Genomic DNA, 24,344 nt, shown 5'->3' with positions numbered 1-24,344 from the left:
GGCTTCTCCTTCCTCTCCAGCTTCTAAAAAGAAAAGGTCGTCTGCTCCGACCAGTTCGTCGGAACCGACTTCCAAGAAGCATAGGTCGACCTCTTCTTCCTCGGCTCCAATGACTTCGGAGCCTCGGGTAGAAGGGTCTGCCTCGATACCTCTTTCCTCGGCTCCATTGGTGTCGGAGCCGCAGGTTGGGGGATCGAGAGGCGAATCATCTGCTTCGGCTCCTTTGGTCTCGGAGGCGTTGGAGGTGTGCAGCTCAGACTCTCCTCCCTGGCCCCGAAGTCTCCTTCGGCGCCGATGCTTATTCATACGGTTCCGGATCCGGTGCTGATGGTGTTGGAGCAGTTTCGGAGCAGGTCCCCTGGTCTATCGGAGCCAAGAGAGAAGTCGTCTCGGCCCCCATCTATTTCCTCTAAATCCTCCAGGTTGTCAGACTCTGATTTTGGACAGAGTTATCCAGAGGCCTTTCCAGTCCCCGGTTTTTGCAAAAATGGTCTCTGCTCCAGCCCACTCTGCTCCAGAGCCGGTCCCCACTTCGCATCCGATTCCTCCTCCAACCTCCTCGGAGCCGTTGGAGTCGGTGATGGTAGAGCGGAGCAGAGTTGTCTAGATGGAACCGAGACTCCCTCGGAGCTTCTGTGTTCCAACCATCATTCCTACGCTGTCCTCGGCGTCAGGGTTCGGTACCGGGACTTCCTCGGTCAGGGCCGAGGGGAACACTTTGGAACTGGTAGCTTCGGTGCCTAGTCTTCCCCTCGGAGCATCGGCCGCAGGGATTCCCGGTACCGTCGTGGTCTCTCAGCCTGTGTTCTCCGCAGAGTCTGGAGGTCCTGTTTTTGAGGCCATGAGGAGTGCGCTGGCCATGTCCTTGCCGGCTCAGCAAGTCTCTACCTCACCGTCCCTAGACTTGGGGAACTGGTGCTTCTGGTGTGCTTCATTCCCACGACAGTGGGGCCCCAGGACCTGAGGATACCCCCTTCGGGGGTTCCCTTCTCCCGGGAGGTCCTTCTGAATCTGCTTCAGATGAACCTCCAAGAAAAAAATTGTGCAAGAGGAAGCACATTGACTCCCAGGATGAGTCTATCACATCAGATACTGACCTCGATGATGCGGAGGGGTCCCCAAAATCGTCCTCGGATGACGTCTCATTCTCAGATATCCTCGAGATCCTGAGACAGGCGATTGGCAGTCCAAAACCCCTTCCGCAGAGGAGTCAGTCTTCCTCAAGGCTTTTGGGGCCCAGCCCTCCGCCTCCTGGGTGTCTCCACCCTTCGATGAATTACTAGATTTAGTTTCTCGAAGGGTGTGGGAACACCCTGACACTGTGGAACCGGTGCCTACCAGGCCTAACAAGTTCCTCTCAGCCCCTCCTCAAAAGGAATTTTTGACTAAAGGAGTTGCAGTAGATGCGATGGTGGTGGCATCTGCCACTCAGCAGGACGTGGCAGAAGCTTCAACGTCTATTCACCCTCCTAATAAGGATTCCGGGAGCATGGATAGGTACGGGAAGCGTACCCTTTCTTCAGCGGCCTTTACCCTGCGGTCGCTGAATTATCTTTGTCATTTTACCAGGCTCCAAAGGGACCTCCTCAAAGAGTTAGGTGAGTCTCTTACGGGTAATCTTCCTGAGGCGTTAGCCCAAACTGTTGGCGCCCAGATGACTACCTTATCTTCGATAGTCAACTCGTCCATGAGTCTCATATCATATGCGGCCGAAGGAGCGAGTAGAGCAGCGGGAACAGGCGTGGCTCTTAGAAGACACGCCTGGTTACGCTTGTGTCCCTTTGTGGAGGCCTTTAAGTCTTCCTTCGCCGACGCCCCCTTTGATGGGTCCTCCCTGTTTGGACCCAAGGTGAAGGACACACTGACTCTGTGCGAGCAGGAGGGCAAGACCTTGACTGCGGTGGGGGCCCGTTTTTCCGCTCCCTCTAGACCTTACCCCAAGGCCCAGAGAGGAGGGAAAATGTGGTTCAGGAAATCTCAAAGGCCTTTCCTTACTCCAGCGAGTGATCCCCCCTCTAGAGGCGTGGGGGGGATTCAGGAAGACGCCGCCCCAGAGGCGGCAGAGGCCCCCGTAACTCTGGAGACCGCGATTCCTTTCGTGGTCCATCCTACGCTCACCGTCCCTGAGACGTGGCCCGACTGCGCATCTCCGGAGCCAGTCGGGGGTCGATTTGCGGAACACCCGCAGGCTTGGGAATCTGTCACCAAGGATCAGTGGGTGCTCCGGACCATAACCGGAGGCTATCTCATCCCTTTCATCAAGAACCCCCCTTTTCCTATCAGGAAAATCCCGGATGTGCCACCCAGTCAGCAGGATCAAGCAGCGGTCGAGGTTTCAAAGCTGCTAAGAAAAGGAGTCATCCAGCCTGTCCCCGCCAACCAGATCGGATCAGGAACTTACTCAAGACTATTTTTGGTGCCAAAAGAGACCCATTTTGGACCTCAGATCATTGAATCGCTTTGTAAAAAAATCCAAATTCCGAATGGTCACCCTTCAGTCCATTCTCCCGTTATTGGAGAAGGATGTCTGGATGTGCTCCTTAGATCTCAAGGACGCTTACTATCACATTCTGATAAGTCAAGAGTCCAGGAGTCATTTACGCTTCCGCCTGGGAGCCAGTCATTTCCAGTTCCGAACACTGCCCTTTGGTCTCACCACAGCCCCCAGGGTGTTCACCAAGTGTCTGGCAGTAGTGACAGCTCACTTGAGAAGTCTAGGATTCCAAGTGTTTCCCTATCTAGACGACTGGCTCTTTACTGCCACCTCCAAGCATCTATTAGTTCGGGCGCTTATGACCACAGTCAGTTTGGGTCATTCACTAGGAATCACGTTCAATTGGGGAAAATCTGTGCTGCAGCCGTCTCAGCGTATTACCTTTATAGGCGCAGAGTTAGACACAAGAAGAATGCGGGTATTCTTGCCGGTAGAAAGGATTCAGGTCCTGCAGTCTCAGGTCCAAACCTTGTTACCCAGATCACGAGTTCAGGCCAGACTGATTCTGCAGTTATTGGGCACGATGGCCTCTACTATTCTTCTAGTCCCCTTAGCCAGGCTGCACATGCGGGTGCTGCAATGGCTACTGTCGGTTCAATGGTCCTTTCAGGAACTCCCCTTGAACCATTTGGTCCAGATTACGGAAATTTGCCATCGGGACCTACGTTGGTGGCTGCTTCGGTCCAACCTGGACCAGGGGCGACCCTTTGTTCTTAAGCCTCCCGTCGCCACTGTGACCACAGACGCCTCCCAGATAGGGTGGGGGGGTCATTATCTGGACAGGTCATTACAAGGCACATGGCAGGTTCACGAAACGCACTTACATATCAATATCCTGGAAATGAGAGCGGTGCTACTGGCGTTGCAAGCACTTCATCATGCTCTTCCCCGGGGTACCATTGCGATTCTATCAGACAACATGTCTGTAGTCTGGTACATAAACAAGAAAGGCGGAACCAGGTCCTACCCTCTTTGCCGAGAGGCCATGAGTGTGTGGCATTGGGCGATTGCTACCAAGCGTTTCCTAGTGGCAACGCACATTCCGGGGAAATCCAATGTGATTGCAGACAGGCTGAGCAGGACTTTCCTGTTGCCCCACGAGTGGTCCCTCAACAACAGAGTGGCTGCAAACATCTTCGCCAAGTGGGGCCTCCCTTGTTGCGACTTGTTCGCCAGCCCTCACAATGCGAAATGCAGGGAGTTCTTCACTCTGACTCCCTCTCAGGGGCAGATTCCCAGGGACGCCCTAGCTCACAGTTGGCCCCCCCCGGTCTACTCTACGCCTTCCCTCCGGTTCCCTTTCTCCCGAAGGTGATACAGGAGGCGATTTATCTAGGAAGCGACATGATTTTGATCGCTCCACACTGGCCTCGTCAGGTTTGGTTCCCCTTCCTTCTGAGGTATGCGGTGGAAGGCCCATGGTTTCTGGACCTGGTGCCCGACCTGTTAACTCATCAGTTGGGGCAGTCTCACCCATCCCTCAGGTCCTTGAGGTTGGCCGCTTGGTTACTCCACTTCCAACCTTAGTCAGTGATAACTCTCTTTCTCCAGACTTCATCCACATTTTGTCCTCTTCTCACAAACCTTCCACTATTAAACTGTATTCCAGCAAATGGAAGAGGTTTGCTCTTTGGGCCCAGCAACGAGGTATAGATCCCCTTACCGCCCCAGTACCTCAGGTTTTAGAATTCCTGGCTTCTTTGTTTCATTTGGGCTCTTCAGTTTCCACAATTAAAGTCCAACTGGCGGCTATCTCTAATTTTCATGTCTCTTTTGAGCCTTCCTTAATGGCAAACAGGCTTTGCAAATCTTTCCTTAAAGGAGCGTGGCTCCTTCGGCCCCCAATAGCCCATCCTGTGCCCCCTTGGGACCTGAATATGGTTCTAGCTTCTTTAATTGCCCACCCCTTTGAACCAGCAGCTACTTGTGATATAAAATTTCTATCTTGGAAAACCGCCTTTTTGGTGGCAATAACCTCTGCCAAGCGGGTTTCAGAGCTTCAGGCTCTCTGTTCTAATCCTCCTTATTTGACTTTTCACAAAGACAGTGTGTCCCTCAAGTTAAATCCCTCTTTATTGCCCAAGGTAGCATCCCCCTTATGCATTCAACAATCCTTGGAGCTCCCTGTGTTTTTTCCCAAATTCTCCAATAGCGCAGAATATATTTTCCATCAGTTGGATGTTCACAGACAACTGCGTTTTTATTTAAGTAGGACCAATCAGACACGAAAGTCAGATCAGCTGTTTGTGTCCTTTGCGGAAAATAGGTTGGGTCAACCGGTGGCTAAAACCACCATAGCCAAATGGATTAAAGATTGCATCTCCTTCATTTATTCACGGTCCGGCAAAGAGCTACCCTTCCCAGTCAGGGCTCATTCTACCAGGGCAATGGCTACTTTTGTAGCATTCCACTTCAAATTATCAATAGATGATATCTGTGCGGCCGCTACCTGGACTTCGCACACCTTCATTTCTCATTACAAGGTAGATGTGGCTTCTCGAGGTAGAGCTTCCTTTGGTTCCACAGTTCTCAGGAGTGTTTTTCAATGAGCCACCCGGGATTTAGGTGCTAGGGACGCTATCCCATCAGTTATGAATGTAGGCGAGATAGGATCCCATTACATCTTTTAGTTATGTACTTACCATAACTTCGGATGTATGGGATCCATCTCTCCTACATTCATATGTTCCCGCCCTCCTTCCCCCTTCCCATTGGATTTAGATGGAATGTTGCTACTTACTGAGTTTTTCTCTTGAAGGACTTTAGTTTGTTACAGTTGCTGGTATGTCTCTGTGTCTGGATGTAGGTATGAAAGCGAACAAACAAGATCTGGGGAAGCAGACGTGGTGCATTCTGGGATAAGGGGTAGCCCAGCCAATTAGAGACTTCATTCTAGTATATAGTGGCAGAGTCGGAGCCGATGGATCGGCTCCGAACCCATCAGTTATGAATGTAGGCGAGATGGATCCCATACATCCGAAGTCATGGTAAGTACATAACTAAAAGTTACAAGCTGTTGGGTCAATGTCAGCTGCTATTCATCTAGTTCCTCTAAAAAGATTCTTTGTGAATCCTTCAGTGGACAGTGGGTATACAGTGGTCCATTCTTTACCAGCCTCTATCATTTCCCATAAAGGTCACCCTAATTTGCAAACATCATGTTCGATGGATCCATTCAGACCCCATCTTTCTGGGCAGGCCATTCTCTCTTCTTTCCCCAGTAGCCACAGTGACCACAGATACTTCCCAACTGGGGTGAGGGGTTGCATTTCATGGGAAAGATGGTTTAATGCACGTGGGCACCCCCTGGGCACCATGTTGCATATCACTGTCTTGGAAATGAGACCAGTCCTACTAATGTTGAAAGTCTTTTAGGGCGTTCTTCCTCTAGGGGCTGTTGCAGTCCATACAGACATGTCAGTAGTCTGGTACATCAAAAGCAAGGCGGATTCCACCCTTATCCGTTGTGCCAAGAGGCCATGAGGGTCTCGGAATGGGCAGTCTCTTCAGACTGCTTACTTATTGCAGTGCACATACTGGAGAAAACTGATGCACTGGCAAACACTCAGCAGGTCCATCCTGATTACTCACGAGTGATCCCTCAATCAAATCAAGCGAATATGATCTTCAGCCTCTGAGGCCAGCTTTGCGGCAGCCTATTTGCTTCTCCCCTGAACAAGAGCAGCAAGTACTTTGCTCTGATCCCACCCTCCATTGGAGTCACCCAGGGATGCTCTGATTCACAATTGGCCCCCCAGTCTCTCCTCTACGCTTACCCCCCTTCTGCTGATTTCATAGTTTCTGCAGAAAAAAGCAGGCTGAAGAGCTCAGTCATCCTCATTGCCCTCTTTTGGCCTCAACAGGTATGGTTTCCCTTCCTCTGGTCTCACTTGATACATCCACCATGACTACTAGAGCCCACTCAGGGATCTCTTATCCCATCCATCAGGAATTCAGTATCCCAATCTCCACACCCTCAAACTGGCACATGGTTCTTCACTTTCAGTGATAGTAAGACAGTCCAGGCTCACTTCCCCAGTTCGTAATTTTAGGCCTCCCAGTAGCCTTCCACCAAGAAAGTGTACAGAAGCAAATGGAAAAGATTTTCCATATGGGCTTACAGGCAGAATATTGATCCTCTGTAGCATCTGCTTTGGCCATTCTTTTTCTCACTATTCTTAAGGACAGGGTTAATTTTTCTACTATTAAACTTCAGTTAGCAGTCATATCCCACTTCCAAGTTTGAAATGAATCACTTTCTCTGGCAACTTCAAGATTATGCAAAGCTTTCATAAAGGGAATTTTCTTACTAAAATCTCCACTAAAGGATCCCTCTCCTTCTTGGGTTTGACAGTGGTCTTTCAGGGATTAACTCTGAAACCTTTTCAACCGGCAGACAAATGTGACATGAAGTCTATTTCTTGGAAAACAATATTTTTGGTAGTTATCACTTCAACGAAAAGAATATCTGAACTCCAGGCCTTATCTGCTAGGCCTCCTTAAAATTTTTTTCCATATGATAGGGTATCTCTATGAACCAACCCTTCCTTTTTGCTTAGTGGTCACAGAGAATAACATTTACCAGTCCATACAATTACAAGTTTTCTTTCTAAACCCTACAAATAAGGATGAATATATGCTGCACCTTCTTGATGTCCACAGACAATTACGTTTTTATCTTCACAGAGTGAAACAGTACAGAAAGTCTGATCAGCTGTTTATATTCTTTTCCCCTAACCGCTTGGGTCAGGCAGTATGCAAAATTACTCTGGCCAGATTGGTTACTGATTGTATCTCACTGATTTATTCTCAAATGTGAGTTGCCTTGTCCTCCTTGAGTGCACTCCATTACATCTATGGCTACTTCCTCTGCCTTCTCCTTATGAACTTCCATTGACGATATCTGCCCTGCAGCTACTTAGTCAGACTCGTACCTTTGTTACACACTGCAGATTAGACATGGTCTCCAGAAGCAGAGCTTCCTTTGGTTCAACAGTGCTACGGTATTGTCCTTCCCTGAGGGCCCCCCGAGAGTTACATAACTGGGGACTGTAACCCGTTCGTGAGGAAGAATGAAGAGTACCACATCAGATTTAAGTTATGTGCTTACCACAACTTGGCATCTGTGTTGTCCATTTTTATTCTTCCTCATCTTCCTTCCCAACTACCCCCCAGTCTTGTCCTTTTTAGAAAGATCTTTGGATGATATTGGAACCATCACATTCCTGGTTTGTGCCTCAGACCTTTGTCTTTAAAACACAGTGGGCATTAAGGCAACAAACCAGATCTGAGTAGTTGGGGATGGGACAGAGCATTATGCGTAGAGGGAGGAGCTAGAGATTCAGATCCCAAGTCTTGTAAGTGCAGCCGAGTCAGATCCGAGGATTGGATCCTAGACCCATTCATGAGGAAGGATAAAAATGGACAACACAGATGCCAAGTTATTGCAAGTACATAACTTCTAATTTAAGAAGTATGTCAACCTGTGCCATCTTTGTCTGTCTTGCAACAGTTCATTATATGTTACATGCAGTACTGAGTATTCTCAATCTATTGCGGTGGTCTGGTTCCAAAGCTATGGATAAGTATTGTACAGGGGAATTTCTTCAATTGCTATTTGTCGGACAGTGAGTGAAAGGTAGTTGGAAAGAATGAATAATTGACGTGTGGAAAGCAAGTTCCTCAAGAATTTTCACACCTTTTTTATAGGACTGAAGTGTGGCATGGATGATTGTTCAACATGCAGCGTATTCACTCAGAAAATGTTGTAGCGTGAAATCTTGGAATAACTACATCAAAAAAGGCATGCAGCTGGTCCCATACCAGCATAGCGGGGGCGAAGGCCTCCGAGTGTTCTCTCAAAACAAATACAATTGAAGTGCCCAAAGTGAAAAGCTGGGAAAATTTGTTTTTTTTTTCCTTAAGTAAGAAGGCTTCCATAAGTTTAACCGCAAGAAACAATGAGTCATCTTTGTAGCCCTCATCCTAAAAGCTAGTTTTAACCAAGGCTTCTGTTTCAACTTCTCAGAAGGCTACCATGCTGTCTGCCTTAGGCATGTTCTTCCAGACCAAAACACCTGGAAAATCAGACAGCTCTGAGGACTTCTGCAGCCAGTGTCCACATTGTCAGTGAGAAGAATAGCAGACTTCCTTTGAGTTGATTTGAGAGATGTGCTAGAGACTGTGTTGAGGTGTTGGAACCTTGCCTATGTCTCAAGGCCTCTAAGACAGGTTAATTTAATTAGCTTAGGCTTAAACCTCCAAAGCATGAACTGACACTTATTGGCTTGACTAGGCTGAACAGTTCATTGACCAAGCCCACAATGCAAAACTTTTCCAGTTGCTCATGATTGGGTTTTTTGAAATTCACAGTCAACTGAATATTTTGGTTTGTCATTGTCTAGTCACAAGTGGTAGAGTCTACCTGCTAGTTATACATTGCGAATGTCTAAATATCAAATACGGACATTATCAACTCCCCAACTTTGCACTCTTCTAGACCCTTGGTGTAGTGCTTGTTCCTTGCTCTATAGCGGTGAAGAGTTTTGAGGTTCAGTGTTTGTGGCAGAGTATAGCGGAATTTAGCATTCCGACTTTTGGGGATAAACCGGATATCCTGAAGGTGCTCGTGATTCTTTCAAAGAAAATAATAAATTGTACCCAGCTGAGGGATTCTGAGGCTTTCTGTGAATATGAACAGAGGGTACCCAGTTCTCTGCATCATGTACGAAAATATCTTCTCTTTTGGGGGACACCCTTCACAGGATGCTGGAAGACTTCATTTCAGATGCCAAGAAGGTCCAGGAGCTGATTGAATTGTTTGAGCTTGTCAATAGCTGTTCATCCAGACCCAGAGGTCCTGGAATAAATGCATCAGTGGCGCCCAACTCCATCTCTCCTATTTGGAAGTCTGACCATTTATTTAAGGTTCAGTATTCCTATGCATTTGTTGTACAATGACACAAAAGCCTTCTGAATTTTCAGATGTGGTGTCTCTGGATTCCTGCAAGGGACACTGTTCAGCCCCGTGCTGGAACCCATTCCCCAATGACTGTGAGGAAAAAAGATACATGTTAAGCTGGCCTCTGGAGCCCTGAATGGCCACATTCATAATTTTAAATTCAAGAATTTGTTCCTTGATAAGATGAAGTCTAATGCAGAGGCAACTGATTAGGGCCAAAGATGGGAAACACTAGAGTTAGTCACCCTATCTACCCAAGTGACTAAGTACTCCATGAAATTATGCTGATTCACTTATAAATCATATATGGCAGCAGCTTCACATTCACTGATTAATAGACAAGCTTGCCCAAGGACAGTCTTTGCCAGATTTTTTTTAGTTTGAGCTCTGTAGTGCATTATCTCCTTTGGAACATCCACTCTCCGCTAAACTACCACATTATGACCACATCCCTAAAAGTTGATCCAGCAGATTGGGACTTAGGAACTTAAGCAGTTATCTAACTTTTGACCAGCATGTGTCCACACTGTGGTAAGGATGTCCTGTACTGCACAACCCCTAAACTATGAGATTGCTTTTAGATCCAGGAATGTCAATATTATTGTCTCACTCTGCCAACCCTCATTGTGCTAGTCATCGAGTTTAATGTTCTTTTTGGCACGCATCTGTTCAGTCACATACATCTACTGGAACACATGCAGAGATGCAATACATAAAGGATACAAGACCTAAACAATATGCCCTACATGGACCACTTCAGAGGCCTGTTACTATTTTCTGTGTCTTGCAGACTGGTAAGAGGCAAACTGTAGCTAGCATGCAAGGCATTCTCTGTCCCATTACTGATGGACCTGCTTCATACCTGCACGTCAAATGGTTCTGAAATTCTGAATCCTGAGACCTAAACCTTTTCTGCAACATCAACAGTGGTGTGGAGTGGCAGGTACATTTCATAGAGGATACCACTGTTCTGGAACAGACTCCCTCTCTATGTAAAACAAAGCTCATCACTGACCATATTCAACCATAACTTGGATCAGTGGATGTGAACTAAGAGACCCTGGACTACTCCCTCTACTGCTAATGAACAAATAGAGCTCCTACATGCTTTACCCCAGTGCATGGATCCCCTCCAAATATCTGTTATGATCTAGTCATTATTACTAAAATATGTTATGATGTAGTCATTATTGCTAAAATATCTGTTATGATCTGCTATCATTAGAGTAATACATATACAGATCATGGAAAGGGCAAGTTAGCCAAGGACTGACCTATGAAATTGTGCAATAATATATATATATATATATATATATATATATATATATATATATATATATATATATATATATGGGAGTTTGCCATTTTCTCCACTGTGGTGCGATCTTGGAGTTGGTATAGTTAAGTTGGGGGAGGGGGGCAAAGCCCCCCCACTTTATTTACTGTTTTGAAGTTGTTTTTTTTTTGCTTTGTGGAACAGTTACACCTCCCCCGGGAAAAAAAAATCGCTGTTAGTGTTTGGGATTTTAAGCTTTCGCTTAAAGGGTCGATAAATCAGCATTCGCTTTGATATACATATATATATATATATATATATATATATATATATATATATATATATATATATATATACACACACACACACACACACACACACACACACACACACACACACACACACACACACACACACACACACACACAATATGGATCTACTGCTTTTGGTCGAATTACATTTGGCTGAAAATTATTTCAGGCAGCCCACTTCACTGAAAGCTCATTTGGTCAAAAATGGAATATAGCCCCTGCCCCCACTGCAGTGTGACCCTAGCGTGAGAATATAAAGTTAGGGGGGGGGGTGCGTGGCATTTCCCCCAACATTTTGCAAGTAGTTTTTACTGACTTTATATGTCTTAATGAATTTGTAATGGATATGCATGTATATAATAGTACATACACTGCAATTATGTGGGAGGCTGTGCCCCCACCACCCCTTACTTTATATTCTCACTCCATGGTCGCACTGCAGTGGGGCAGGGGCTATATTCCATTTTCAACAAAATGTAATTTGACCAAATGAGCTATCCGTGAAATGCATTTTTGGTGAAGTGGGCTGGCTGGAATCATTTTTGACCAAATGTAATTCAACCAAAAGTAGTAGACCTATCACACCTGAGCAAGAAGGATCCAAAGATGGTGCTGACTGACTTCACCTCTTACCTCTATGCTCTCTGAGTGGGCAAGAGTAAGTCAGTTTATTATTCGAACCCCCTTCAAGCAAGAGTCTCAATGATAACTTTTGCAGCAAATACACTTGGAACATTTACAACTATGTTAAATTCCCAACACAACTGTACTTTATGTACACACACACACACACACACACACACACACACACACTCCTCCTGCTCTACATTTTTCGCAGTCTGTATCATGCCACTGCTTCATTAAAACATAATCTCATCCACCCATCAGAATAAACAGGGAATAATGAAACCTGATGTTATTTTTATGCATGTTTTCTTTACAAAATTATCTTTTTTCTGTCATAAAACACACGTAGCTCAGCTGGGGGGACTTATTTCACAGTACTCATCAGTCATTTTTTTCTATATAATCTGTTTTTACACACTGTTGTGACCCAGCCCCCCCCCCCCAAAAAAAAAGACAATGACAATTATGTACTGTTAATACAGTAAGTAACAGAAAGGTACTCATCCTTTTTTCATGACCCCATTCTCTGTATCCTCTGCATACGATATAATTAATATCCAACAGCAAATTTTCTTCCAATAGTTAACATGTTTGTCTCTCTCCAAAGGTTTCATCCTGCACATTTTATTACACTGAAAATACTTGCTTTTTACCTAAACTTGAATGCTATAAAGATAATTCATTATTCTGTACATAATGAAGTGATTGTTGCTAGATGTGTTCCTAAGGTTTCGGCAACCAATATACATAACTTCACTTGCTTTTTAATTTAGGAAATAGGAAGATTTGGAAGCCCCGCATATTATATTACTCTTGCACGTTATTCACTAAAATTTATACTTTTCATAATGTAGGTAAACTCAATTTGAGTTTTTATTTTTCTACATTCTATTTACTTGAGTGCAATTTTCTTGTATTTAATGTCTCCTAATCTAATATTTCCATATGTTTAAACTCCATTGCATCTTACAATATCTAGTGTTTTCAGAAGAGGGGAATAATCCACCACTGTACTAAACATAGACGAACAACTGAGTTATCAATGGTCTTCCATAGATTCCCTAGATAATTTCACTAATTAAATGCAAATATTTAGCAATGTACTTAGAAAATTGTATTCCTTACTCCCTTCAAAACCTAAAGAATGGCAGTTTCATTTACTGACATTTGTTTTCTGAAAAGTCTATATGGGTAAAGCCCCTTTTCAGTGGTGGCCCATGGAGGAAAGTCCCAAAAATAACATTCAAACAGAAATAGAATACAACAATACAAAAAGGAGAATATAAAATTGTTCGTTATTTCAGTAATAAGAATGTATAACAGTGCAAAAAGTTAGCAACAATTGTTACAATGTACATGTATGGGAAACCTTTAGCAAATAGTACTGTATATACAATATATACAATAGAGAGGGGAACATCTGTTGTGGAAATGAGATTTACAACCACACCACCAGAGAGTGATTTTTTTTTTTTGCGTGATTACAGCCTAAAACAAGACTGGTAACTGTTTCATTGCTTCTGCACTTGCACTGTATGCAGCTGGCACATTAATTGCATTGTATTGTATTTCTTGTTGAATTTGAAAGATCTGAACTAGTTTACTTCATTTTGTCTTCAACCTGTGGTACTTGGATCCGGATCAGATCCGAGACTGCCGCATCACCAGCATCTGATCTGAGCTCCAGGCTCCTCCCCTTACCCATAATGCCCCCTCTAGTTCCTTCTTTCTGATCTCGTTTGCTGCTGAAAAGATTTGCATCTTGATCGCTGAGCTCCAGCCATCTTTAGTGGGTAAGAGACATTTTTTTGTCCATTAGTGTTTCCTATCTCTCTTTTCAACCTCCCCTACCTCACGTTAGTCATCGGTGTCAAGAGTTTTGTGGTGTAATGTTGTCCCTTCCTTGGCCTTCCTCCACCCCATTAGTGAGCATGTGTGTGTGGGTTTGTGTGTGTTGGACTTATTTACAGACATGGCTGATGACCCCAAGTCTGTCTTTAGAAAATGCATTGTGTGACCATAAGTTCTCTCCAGCGGATGGGCCACACTTTGTGTAGTATGAGTGGCCCACCTGGATACAGCCTGCTCTATTTGCCTGGGCTTCAACCCTATAACCCTCAAGGATAGGAGGGCTAAACATGTGATGAAGGGACTTCTGCCTGCTTCTGGGATGGCTGTCCCCACTACTGCTCCTTCTACTCCTTCTACTCCTACCACTGTCTGCCCCTTTTCCAGGTCTCTGGGACTCATCCTCCAATCTTGAGAACTGCGGATGGGGATAAGTGTTTTAAGGACAGACCTACGAAGCAGTCCAAGTACCGGTCGGCTCCGTCGGGGACTCGCTCTAAATCTAGGACCCGTCTTATGCCCAGTATCCCCTCTGCTCCAGTCACTCAGGTTTTCCCCAGAGCCAGAGGTATCTAGACCATCATCCAGAGCCTCACCTCACTGGCACTCCCAGCCGGTGTCTGCTTCATCACGTTCCAGCCACAGCTTGGGTGATGCAGAGGTGGACAGGATGATGTGGAAGTTTATCTGCACCCAGATCCAGATCAGAGTCTTGCCAGCCCCTTCTCCCTCCGGAGCGAGGAGCTTTGCAGCCATTCTATACCCCCACAGCTCCTTCTCTGATCTGACCCTCAGTTTCTGAATCTTTGGAGCAGAGAGTTTGTGGGGTCTGGGGGTTCGCTACGACGATACCTTGTACCTCAACACCAGCCATTGCCTAGAGCGTGTCGGATCCGAGCTCTTAGGGCCGTAGCCTCTACACCAGTTCCAAGGGAGTTCTGTCGGCACCAAGTGTGTCAGTGCACAGCCTCTCCCTTGGTAACTCTGCAGGCTCGGCTCTGACTCCCCCGTCAGATCCAAGGGGACCGGCTCCCTTACTGGTTTCCCCAGGAAGTACACTCTCCTTCAGCATTTGATGTGGTGGAGAGGGGCCTCTCTAGTGGGTAGAGACCCCTATTTCCTCTTCAGAATCCGTCCCAACTCCTTCGGTTCTGGGTACGGCTCCAACCTTCCTGTCATCTCGGGGACAAGTTCGTGCTTGCTTTGGTGTCCTTCAAGAATGCAACTGCAGTCATAACATGTGGGTTGTCCTGCCTTAGGCAGCCCTCGGTCGGCTGGACTCCAAAGTCTGGGTCCGACGTCGGCTGATGTCGCATTTCTCTCCGACATCAGAGCGGCTGGAGTACATAAGCATCAGCCGACGCCATTTTCTTCAGTCTTTCTTGCCACGTGGTGCCCGAAGCAGAAGCAGTTCGCAAGTGCCGGTCGGTCAGCTCCTGTATTCTACGATACCGAAGTCATCAAAAAAGCTAAGTACCCCGTTGGGGACCTTTTCTTGCCTCAGCCGATGTCAGAAATTACTGAAAAAGTTAACAAGTGTCTTTTTTGTGGTAAACAAATACCTCATAAGGATTTCCACTCTTACTGCCTCCCTTGCCTGGGCCCAGACCATGACGTCTCGGCCTGTGTAGCCTGTGCTCGCTTCAACAAGCGCACTCTCATGCGCCGGGCGGAGTTCGCTGAAGATTTTTTCGGCGATAAATTTGCCTACACCATGCCGTCTGATCTTCCGACATCGCAAACTCCCAAAAAGCGAAAAGACCGGGACCGACATCCTCGGCCCGCGTCTACCACCGACTCCACGCCAAAACCTAGCGCGAGTGCTCCGGTTCCCTCTGAGATGGGGTCTCCACCGCTCCGAACCGAAGACACCGCATTACCGACGTCTCCGATTCCAGACATTACTCCGCCAGTTATAGACTTTCCTCCGGATACCGAAACCGAGGAAATGCCCGAGACCATTGCTGTAGACAAGGTCACTCCTACACGTGGAGCTGCCAGGCCTTCTATTGCCATGTCTATTAAAGCCTACACTAGGGCTAAGGCAGTCAGCAAAACAAAGCATATTACTTCTAAATCCTTACCTCAGCCGGCTCCGGAGACACAAATTATGTCCATGGCTGCTGATTTAATTTCCATGATTAGAGGTTTACAGGCCCATCCTGAGAGAGCATCCCAGCCTCCTCCTGATAAAAGGCCCCGGGTTGAACCCTCGGAATCCTACTCCTTCAGATGAAGACTCTGAGGGCTCTGTCCACTCTTGACAGCCAGGAAGAGCTCTTCCAGACCTATGAGGACTCGGATAAAGAAGATTCTATCCCTTCGGCCTCCCCTCCTGAGGATATTTCTTTTGGGGAAGTTCTGCACACCATGAGGGAACATTTCAAGTGGCAGGGTCAGGAATATTCTGATTCTAGGAAACGCCTTAGGACTTTCCTTAAGAAGCCTCAGCACAGGCCCTTAGCTAGTCCTCCTGTACTTGATGTTCTGGATGATTTGTATTCTGACTCTAGTGCTACCCCTGATTCTCTTCCTCCTGCTCCAGCCAAGCCAAACAGGTATTACAGGGTCCCAGAAACTCATTCCCATTTATTCAGGGCCCATACTGCTGATTTGGAAACTATTTCACAGGGGCCTAAAGGAGTTTCAGCCTCCACCTCAAAAAATCCTTTGCCCTCCAACAGGGAAGCAAGGTCATTAGAGAGATGGGGCAAAAAGGTTTACACATCCACTACCTTATATATGAGAGCTTTAAATTGCCTTTTTCATATGTTACAATATCAGGATTATCTCTTAGAAGATTTACAAAAAACATTAGCTTCCCTTGATCCTTTAGACAGGAAGACTTTGCAGGAAGCTGTACATAACACTCAGCAAGTAAGCAATCACTTCCTGCAGTGTGGATATGATGCACTGGAAGCTTCATGTAGGGCAGCTATGACAGGGGCAGTGATTCGTAGACATGCTTGGTTAAAAGATCAACCTCTACCAGATCATGTAAAAGCAAAACTTCTGGATGCACCTTTGGAAAAGAACAAGCTTTTTGGTGCAAATGCTAAGGATGTGTTAAAGACCATCGAAGAAAAAGCAAAATTAGTTCAGACGGTGAAAGATTTCCTCCAGGTTCAACCCCCCAGATTCAGTAGGAATTGGCCTTCAAAAAACTGGTCCTTTCCTAATCCAGAAAAGTTTCAAAGGGGTAAGAACAGACGTGGCCGAGGAAGAGGCCAATACAGAGGCCCTTACAGGGGACGACAATGGCAGCCAGGAAACCAAAGAAGTGACGCAGGGGTTTCACCTGCCCAACAATCACAAACTCAATGACTTTCCTCTACTACCGCCTACCAGGGAACAACTAGAAGCTCTCTTGGGCGGGAAATTATCTCTATTTGCAGAAAACTGGCACAGACTGACAAAGGACAAATGGATTTTGGACATGATAGACCGAGGGTACAGGTTTCATTTTCATACCTTACCAAGAAAACAAGGCATGCCAAACCTATCACAAAATCAAAGGGCAGAGGCTATCAAGCAAATCACTCTGCTGACTCGAATGAAAGCAATAGAAAGAGTTCCACAACAAGAACAAGGGTTTTACTCAAGACTGTTCCTTGTTCCAAGAAAAGAATCTCAATGGAGACCAATACTGGACTTGTCCGCATTAAACACCTTTCTCATAGTACCAAAGTTCAAAATGCTGACTCTACAGCAGCTCCTTCCCATGCTGGGCAAGGAGTCATGGCTGATTACTCTGGACCTCAAGGAGGCATACCTGCATGTCCCTATCAGACACAGCTGAAGAAGATACCTCAGATTTCTTGCAGGGCCAGAGCATTATCAATTCTCAGCATTGCCATTTGGCTTATCTACTGCGCCCAGAGTATTTACAAAACGCCTGGCTTCAGTAATTGCTCATTGCAGGCTCCAGGGTATACAAATTTACTCGTACCTGGACGACTGCCTCATACAAGTGGAAGACAAATTGATGTTGACAAAAAACCTGGATTATGTCATACGATTACTTCAAGCTCTGGGATACACAGTCCACTTCCAAAAGTCAAGACTGCAGCCATCCCAGCAAATAATCTTCTTAGGAGCCAAACTAGACACAGCCTCTCAGATGGCTTACCTGACAGAAGACAAGCAAGAGAAGTTAACTCATTACTTCAAAGGTTTAGCAAAACTCACCCAGAAAACTGCAAGGAGATTCCTACAGGCCCTGGGTTACATGGCATCTTGCATTCTACTGGTTCCATTAGCAAAACTACACATGAGAAAGCTTCAATGGTACCTAAAAAGCATTTGGTCTCAACACAGCAACAACTTGGAGACAATCATACCACTCATTCCATGCCTACAAAAGGAATTCCTATGGTGGGCCTCGGTGAGCCAGGAAAACACAGGTATGTCATTCAAAAAACCACAGATAACAGACCATGACTACAGACGCCTCAGACCTTGGATGGGGGGCGCACATGGAAAGCAGGCGTATAGAAGGACAATGGTCTCCAAAGGAAACACATCTGCATATAAACTAAAAGGAAATGCTGGCAGTAATGCATGCCATCGAGGCTTTTCAACACCAAATCCAGCAAGGCCATTTAATGATACGGACAGACAGCTCCACTGTGATGTGGTACATAAACAAGCAGGGGGGCACCCACTCTTACCCCCTTTGCAGACTGACAATGCAGCTTTGGGAGAAATCACTGAGCCTAAACATCCAGTTACAATCCCAGTTTGTTCCAGGAAAAGACAATGTGTTGGCGGACAGCCTAAGCAGGAATTTCACAGATCCACACGAGTGGAGGTTACATCTGAAGGCCTTCAGACAACTCACTTCGACATGGGGCAAGCCAGAAGTGGACCTATTTGCCTCTCACCTCAACCATCTTCTACCAAAATTTTGCACAAGGACATACCACCCAAAAGCTTGGAAAATAGATGCCCTCCCATTCAACTGGAACTCCCTAGCAATCTATGCATTCCCACCTCTGCCACTGATGACCTCAGTATTACTAAAGATCAAAGCAGAGAAGCCCAAGGGAATCATAATAGCTCCGGATTGGCCAAGACAACACTGGTACCCACTACTAAGGAGCATATGTCACACCAGGAGGTGGGCCCTCCCTCAGTGGCCTCTACTTTTGACTCAACACAATTTCAAAACACTGCATCCAAACCTTCAGACACTGCAGCTAACAGCCTGGGAGATCCCATAAATAACTTCAGCTTATCTCTCTCCAAGGAAGTTCAGCGGATACTAACAGAGGCTTGAAGACCATCCACCAGAAAGGTTTACTTAGCAAAGTGGAAAAGATTCAGCAATTGGAATACCAGCAAGGGACATGATGCATCATTGCTGAGCATCCCACTTATCTTGGAATATTTAGCAGATATGTTAAAGAACGGCCTCTCATATTCTTCCATAAAGATACATGCATCTGCTATTTCAGCTAGATACAACACTGATCCTCCTGTTTTCTCTCACCCCTTACTAAGACAATTCCTGAGGGGAATCAAGAACATTAAGCCACCAAGAAAGGCCCCAGTGCCAGCCTGGGACCTCAATTTTGTCTTAGAAAAACTGACTCTACCTCATTTTGAGCCAGCAGCTTCAGTTGACTTGTAATTTCTCTCATGGAAGACAGCTTTCCTGTTGGCAATTACCTCAGCAAGAAGGGTTTCGGAGCTACAGGCCCTAATGGCAATACCACCCTTTATTATTTTCCACAGGGACAGGGTTTCATTAAGGACCAACCCTACTTTTATGCCAAAGGTGGTATCTAGGGTTTCTCTAAATCAAGCCATTCATCTGCCTGCTTTCTTCCCCAATCCTGAGAATAAGGGGGAAAGACTTTTGCATACCTTGGACATTCACAGACAACTTCGATACTACCTGGACAGAACCAAGGCCAGTAGGAAGTCTGAACAACTTTTTGTAGCTTACGCCCCTGCAGTCCAAGGAAAAGCAATTTCAAAACAGACTTTCTAAATGGATTGGACATTGCATCAGATTCTGTTATTCCTTTCATGGAAAGACTGTTCCAGCCAATGTCAGACCACATTCCACCAGAGCTACAGCCACCTCTACAGCATTTTTAAGAGGGGTGCCTACCAAGGACATTCTAGAAGCTGCTACATGGAGCTCCGTGCATACATTCTCCAAATACTACAATCTCCCTCTATATTCCAGATCCAGAGCAGGCTTTTCTTCGGCAGTCCTGCAGAGTTTGATTGCCACACCATCTCTTTCCTAGAGCATACCTCCTCCCCCAGCTAAGCTATGGTATTCTACCCACATGTTATGACTGCAGTTGCATTCTTGAAGGACATAGTACAGTTTTGTACCTACCATAAATGTAGATGTCCGATAGACATGCAACTGCAGTCGGATTTTCCCTCCCGCCATACCCCTCTATGCCTATTGTCCACTCCTATCCCTGTTACTCTTAGCTGGGGATATCTGTTATGGTGTATTTGTTTTATTGCTCATTTATTTGTTTGGAATCCTGTTTTTGTCTTCCAATTTGATTACAGCCTTCCTTGGAGGGCACCTGGCATCTGGGGCAAGAAACACTGAAGAAAATGGCGTCGGCTGATGCTTATGTACTCCAGCCACTCTGACGTTGGAGAGAAATGCAACATCAGCCGACGTTGGACCCAGACTTTGGAATCCGGCCGACCGAGGGCTGCCTGAGGCAGGACAACCCACATGTTATGACTGCAGTTGCATGTCTATCAGACATCTACATTTATGGTAGGTACAAAACTGTACTTTTCAGGAATCACCCACTAGGGAGCAGCCAGCAGTTTGCGAGCCCCCCCGAGAGTTCCACTGAGGAGGTTCCTCGCAAATAAACACGTAAAAGGAGGCACTTGGACTACTGTCCAGTGTCCCTCATGGATGACATGGACTTGGAGGAAGGGGAAGGTTCCTCCAGGTCACCCCCGAGGATGTCTCCTTTGGCAACATCATGTTGCTCTTAAGCCAAAGAGTGGGGGTTTTTCCCAAAAACCAACCTCGAATGAGTCAGTGTTCCTAGAGGCATTCAGCACAGGCCCATTACCTCCTCGGTGCCCCCCCCCCCCTGCAGATCCACTGGTAAACCTAATGACCTCTAGAGCTTGGAAGGAACCGGACACTCTGAGCCCTATTCCAAAAAGGCCAGACAAAACTCTTAGCCTCCCCACCAGACAGGACCAGCTGGAGTAAGGGGTCACCAGTAGACACTATGGTGGTGGCACCTGCCACCCAGAAAGAGCTCGCGCAGGAGAGCTCTACAGTCCAGCCTCCTGACTGGGAGTCACAGATGATGCATCTTCTGGGGAAGTGAGTCTATGCTTCAGCAACCTGCATCATAAGGGCGCTATATTACATGGTGTACATCATCTGTCTTAAGCGTGACTTTGTCGAAGTCGCTGAGTCACTCCTAGAGTCAGGCCCCAGTGGCCTAATGGATAAGGCATTGGCCTCCTAAGCCAGGGATTGTGGGTTCGAGTCCCATCTGGGGTGATATAATCTTGATACAAGTGAAGATTTTTTTTTTTCTTACAGCTCAGATGACTTAGTGGTAAATTGCTGTGGTGTGCAGGGTCCTGGGTTCAAGACTTGCCAGAGTCCACATCAGCAGAGGACAAGAAGATGTTCTCTGCGTGCATGGCCACTCTGAAAGCAGTTGCGAAATGCGTCCATGCTTTTTCTTTACCATGCCACAGAATGAGCTGCCAAGGCGGCCAGGTTTGGCATTACCATGAAGTGCCACGCCTGGCTCTGGCTTTGTCAATTCTAGGAACCCTTCAAAGTGCCGTTTGCTAATACCCCCTATGATGCTTCTTCCCTGTTTGGGAAGTCCGTGTGAGAAAGACTACTCCAGAATGAGGACGATAGGAAGACACTGTCATCTGTATCCGCGTCTCCGTGCCCCCCACCCCCCCAAAAGATCCTTTTCAAGGAATCAGCAAGGGGTAAAGAAGATGTGGTTCTGGAAATCTCAGTTCTCCCGGGGCACTCGGGACTCTTCCTCCCCCAGAGGCAGAGGGGGTTACGATAGACGCTGGGCCAAAGGCAGAGGGGGTCCAAAGAACTTAGGTTATCGAGAACCTTTCTTGGACAGGCCCTCGCAACAGCTGTGAGGGGTTGCCAGACTGCTCATCTCTGTAGGCAGTCACGAGCCATCTTTAATTATATCCATCAGAGTGAGAGTCTGTTACAACAGACCGTTAGGTGTTAAAAATCCTATCCAGAGGCTTCTCCATCCAGTTTATGAATCCACCTCCCCAACCAAAATTCCTCCCAGACGTTCCACCTGCACAAACTGAGGAAGCACCACAGGAGATAGAAAAGCTGCTAAGAAAACTAGTCATCCAACCCGTCCCCCCAGACCAATCTGGATCACTCACCTCTTCCAGGTTCTTTTTAGTGCCAAAGAAAACAGGGGATCACAGACCCATTTTGGATCTTTCCACTCTGAATCTGTCAGTAGCCAAGGAGAAATTCTTGATGGTCACACCTCAGTCTATTCTGCTCTACCTGCCAGCAGAGGATTGGATGTGCTCGATCGGCCTCCAGGACACACATTATCACATCAAAACAGACACTCCCGCAGGTTTATTCGCTTCCTGCTGGGGGCCAATTATCAGTTCAGGACCCTTTCCTTTGGTGAACACCCTGGGGGCTGTGGTGAGACCAAAGTCATGGTCCACCCGAGGCTTCAGAGAATCCATGTTTTCCCTTACCTGGTCGATAGGCTCCTTGCTACCCCTACCAAGCGTCTGCTGTGCCAGGTATTACTTCCTCCTTCTAGCAAATAGACTGGGCAATTCAATCAGCATCAAGAAGTCATCGCTGACTCCAGTTCAGAGCATAGACTTCATTGGAGCTCGGCTAGAAACCATACAAATGAAAGTCTATCTCACCCTCGGAAAGGGTAAACAATTTTAAATTCCAGGTATCTTACATTCATTTTCACCGCCCATCAGCGGAAACAGTTATACCCCCCTGGGTTCCATGGCAGCCACTAACAATCTTCTACCCTTCGCATGTCTTCACATGAGAGTTCTCCAGTAGATGTTAGCAGTTCAGCGGCCCCTTCTGGATCTACTCTTGTCCCATTCGATACGCATATCACGGGCTTGCAGGGGGTCATTCTCTGGGGGACTCTTTTAACCGTAATTTGTCCAGGGATGTCCCTTTCTTCCATCCTTTCCCACGACCGCAGCGACCACGGATGCCTCCCAGCTAGGGTTGAAGGTGGGGCATTGCTCAGGAAGGACATTTCAAGCCACATGGTCCACTTCTAAGATCTATTTGCATATCAGTGTCCTGGCAATGAGGACAGTTCTAGCATTGCAGGCCTTTCGTGCCCATCTTCTTCTAGAGACTATTGCTATCGAGTCAGACATGTCTGTAGTCTGGTATATCAACAAGCATGGCGGAACCAGATCCTGCCCCCTTTGTTGAGAAGCCATGAGAGTGTGGGAATGTGCAATTTACACCGGTCGCTTTCTGGTGGCAACACACATTCCGGGACTGTCCAACATCCTGGCTGACAGGCTCAGCAGGACTGTTTTGATGCCTTACAAGTGGTGTCCGAATCCTTCAGTATCGGAACAGATCTTCCTCTAGTGGGGTCGGCCTTGCTGTGATCTCTTTGCATTTCTTTCCAAAGCGAAATACAGCGAGTTCTTCGCTCTGAATCCCCATCGGGGGGAAGCCCCCAGAGACGCACTGATTCATGCTTGGCCTCCCAGTCTTCTTTATGCTTACCTGACGTTCTCTCATTCTGAAGTTTCTTCAGAAAGCTTGCAGGCTGGGGAGCACTGTAATCCTCATTGCCCCATTCTGGCCTTGCCAAGGCTGGTTCCCCTCACTTTGGTCTCACCTAGTAGTTCCACCATGGATCTTGGATCAAATCACAGATCCCATTTCTCACCCATCAGGGATTCCTCACTCAGACCTGGACAGTCTGAAACTCACAGCTCTGTTCCAGTTCCAGTAATGATTAGGACTCCCGGTTTATCTTCTCCATTTAAATCCATTCTTGTGGCGGCTCACAAGTTACTACCAGAAAGATATACCATAGTAAATGGAAACGTTTTTGTATTTGGGCCTCTCAATGGAACTTGGCTCCCTTTAAGGCTCCAGTTCCGGCTATTCTGGTCTTTTTTTCTGGTATTTTTCACCAAGGTGCTAGTTCTTAAACTGTTTAAGTCCAACTGGTTGCCATCTCTAACTTCCATGTGGGGGAAAAATTGGCGTCCTTAGCTTCATTCAGGCTTTATAAGACCTTAAAGGAACTTTTCTGTTAGAACCACCAGTGGAGAAGATGCGACACCTCCCTGGAATCTCACCTTTCTTCAAGCTCTAGTCTCCCCTCCCTTTGAACCAGCGGCTTCAGTAGATTTACAATTCCTTCCTTGGAAAACTGCCTTTTTGGTGGCTATCACGTCTGCTAGGAGGGTAGCGAAACTTAAAGCCTTGTCCATTAAAGTTTCTTAAATGGTGTTTCATAAGGATAGGGTTTCCCTGTGCATTAACCCTTCCTTTCTCCGTAAAGTGGCTTCGGAAACTAATATTAACCAATCAATCAATCTTGTTTTCTTTCCAAATTTCCAAAACAGGGGTGAGTACAAGTTACATTTGTTGGATATGCATAGACAGCTGAGGTTTTATTTACACAGGACAAAATCCTTCCGTAAATCAGACAAACTATTTGTGTCCTATTCCAAACTGTTCTTGGGAAAACCTATTTCTAAAGCCACCATTGCTCACTGGATCTCCCCATGTATTATCCGGGCCAAAAAATTTTCCCTTTTGATTTAAAA

At 46.4% G+C, this 24,344-nt stretch overlaps 1 protein-coding gene and 1 non-coding gene across 2 annotated transcripts in view; both read left to right on the top strand.

The window, feature by feature from the left end:
• KIF4A (kinesin family member 4A) overlaps positions 1-24,344 on the top strand; it is a gene marked incomplete in the record, with an annotated part of 2,786,372 nt that overhangs the window by 1,549,128 nt on the left and 1,212,900 nt on the right.
• Positions 20,961-21,033, top strand: TRNAR-CCU. The gene has a single exon. It is a non-coding gene; the product is annotated as a tRNA-Arg (tRNA).

This window comes from Protopterus annectens, chromosome 15.part0 (genome assembly GCF_019279795.1).
Source record: "Protopterus annectens isolate FY-2018-M chromosome 15.part0, PAN1.0, whole genome shotgun sequence".
NCBI classification, from domain to species: domain Eukaryota; kingdom Metazoa; phylum Chordata; order Ceratodontiformes; family Protopteridae; genus Protopterus; species Protopterus annectens.
The sequence above is the reverse complement of the archived record's forward strand: the minus strand, read 5'-3'. Positions and strand labels throughout refer to the sequence as shown.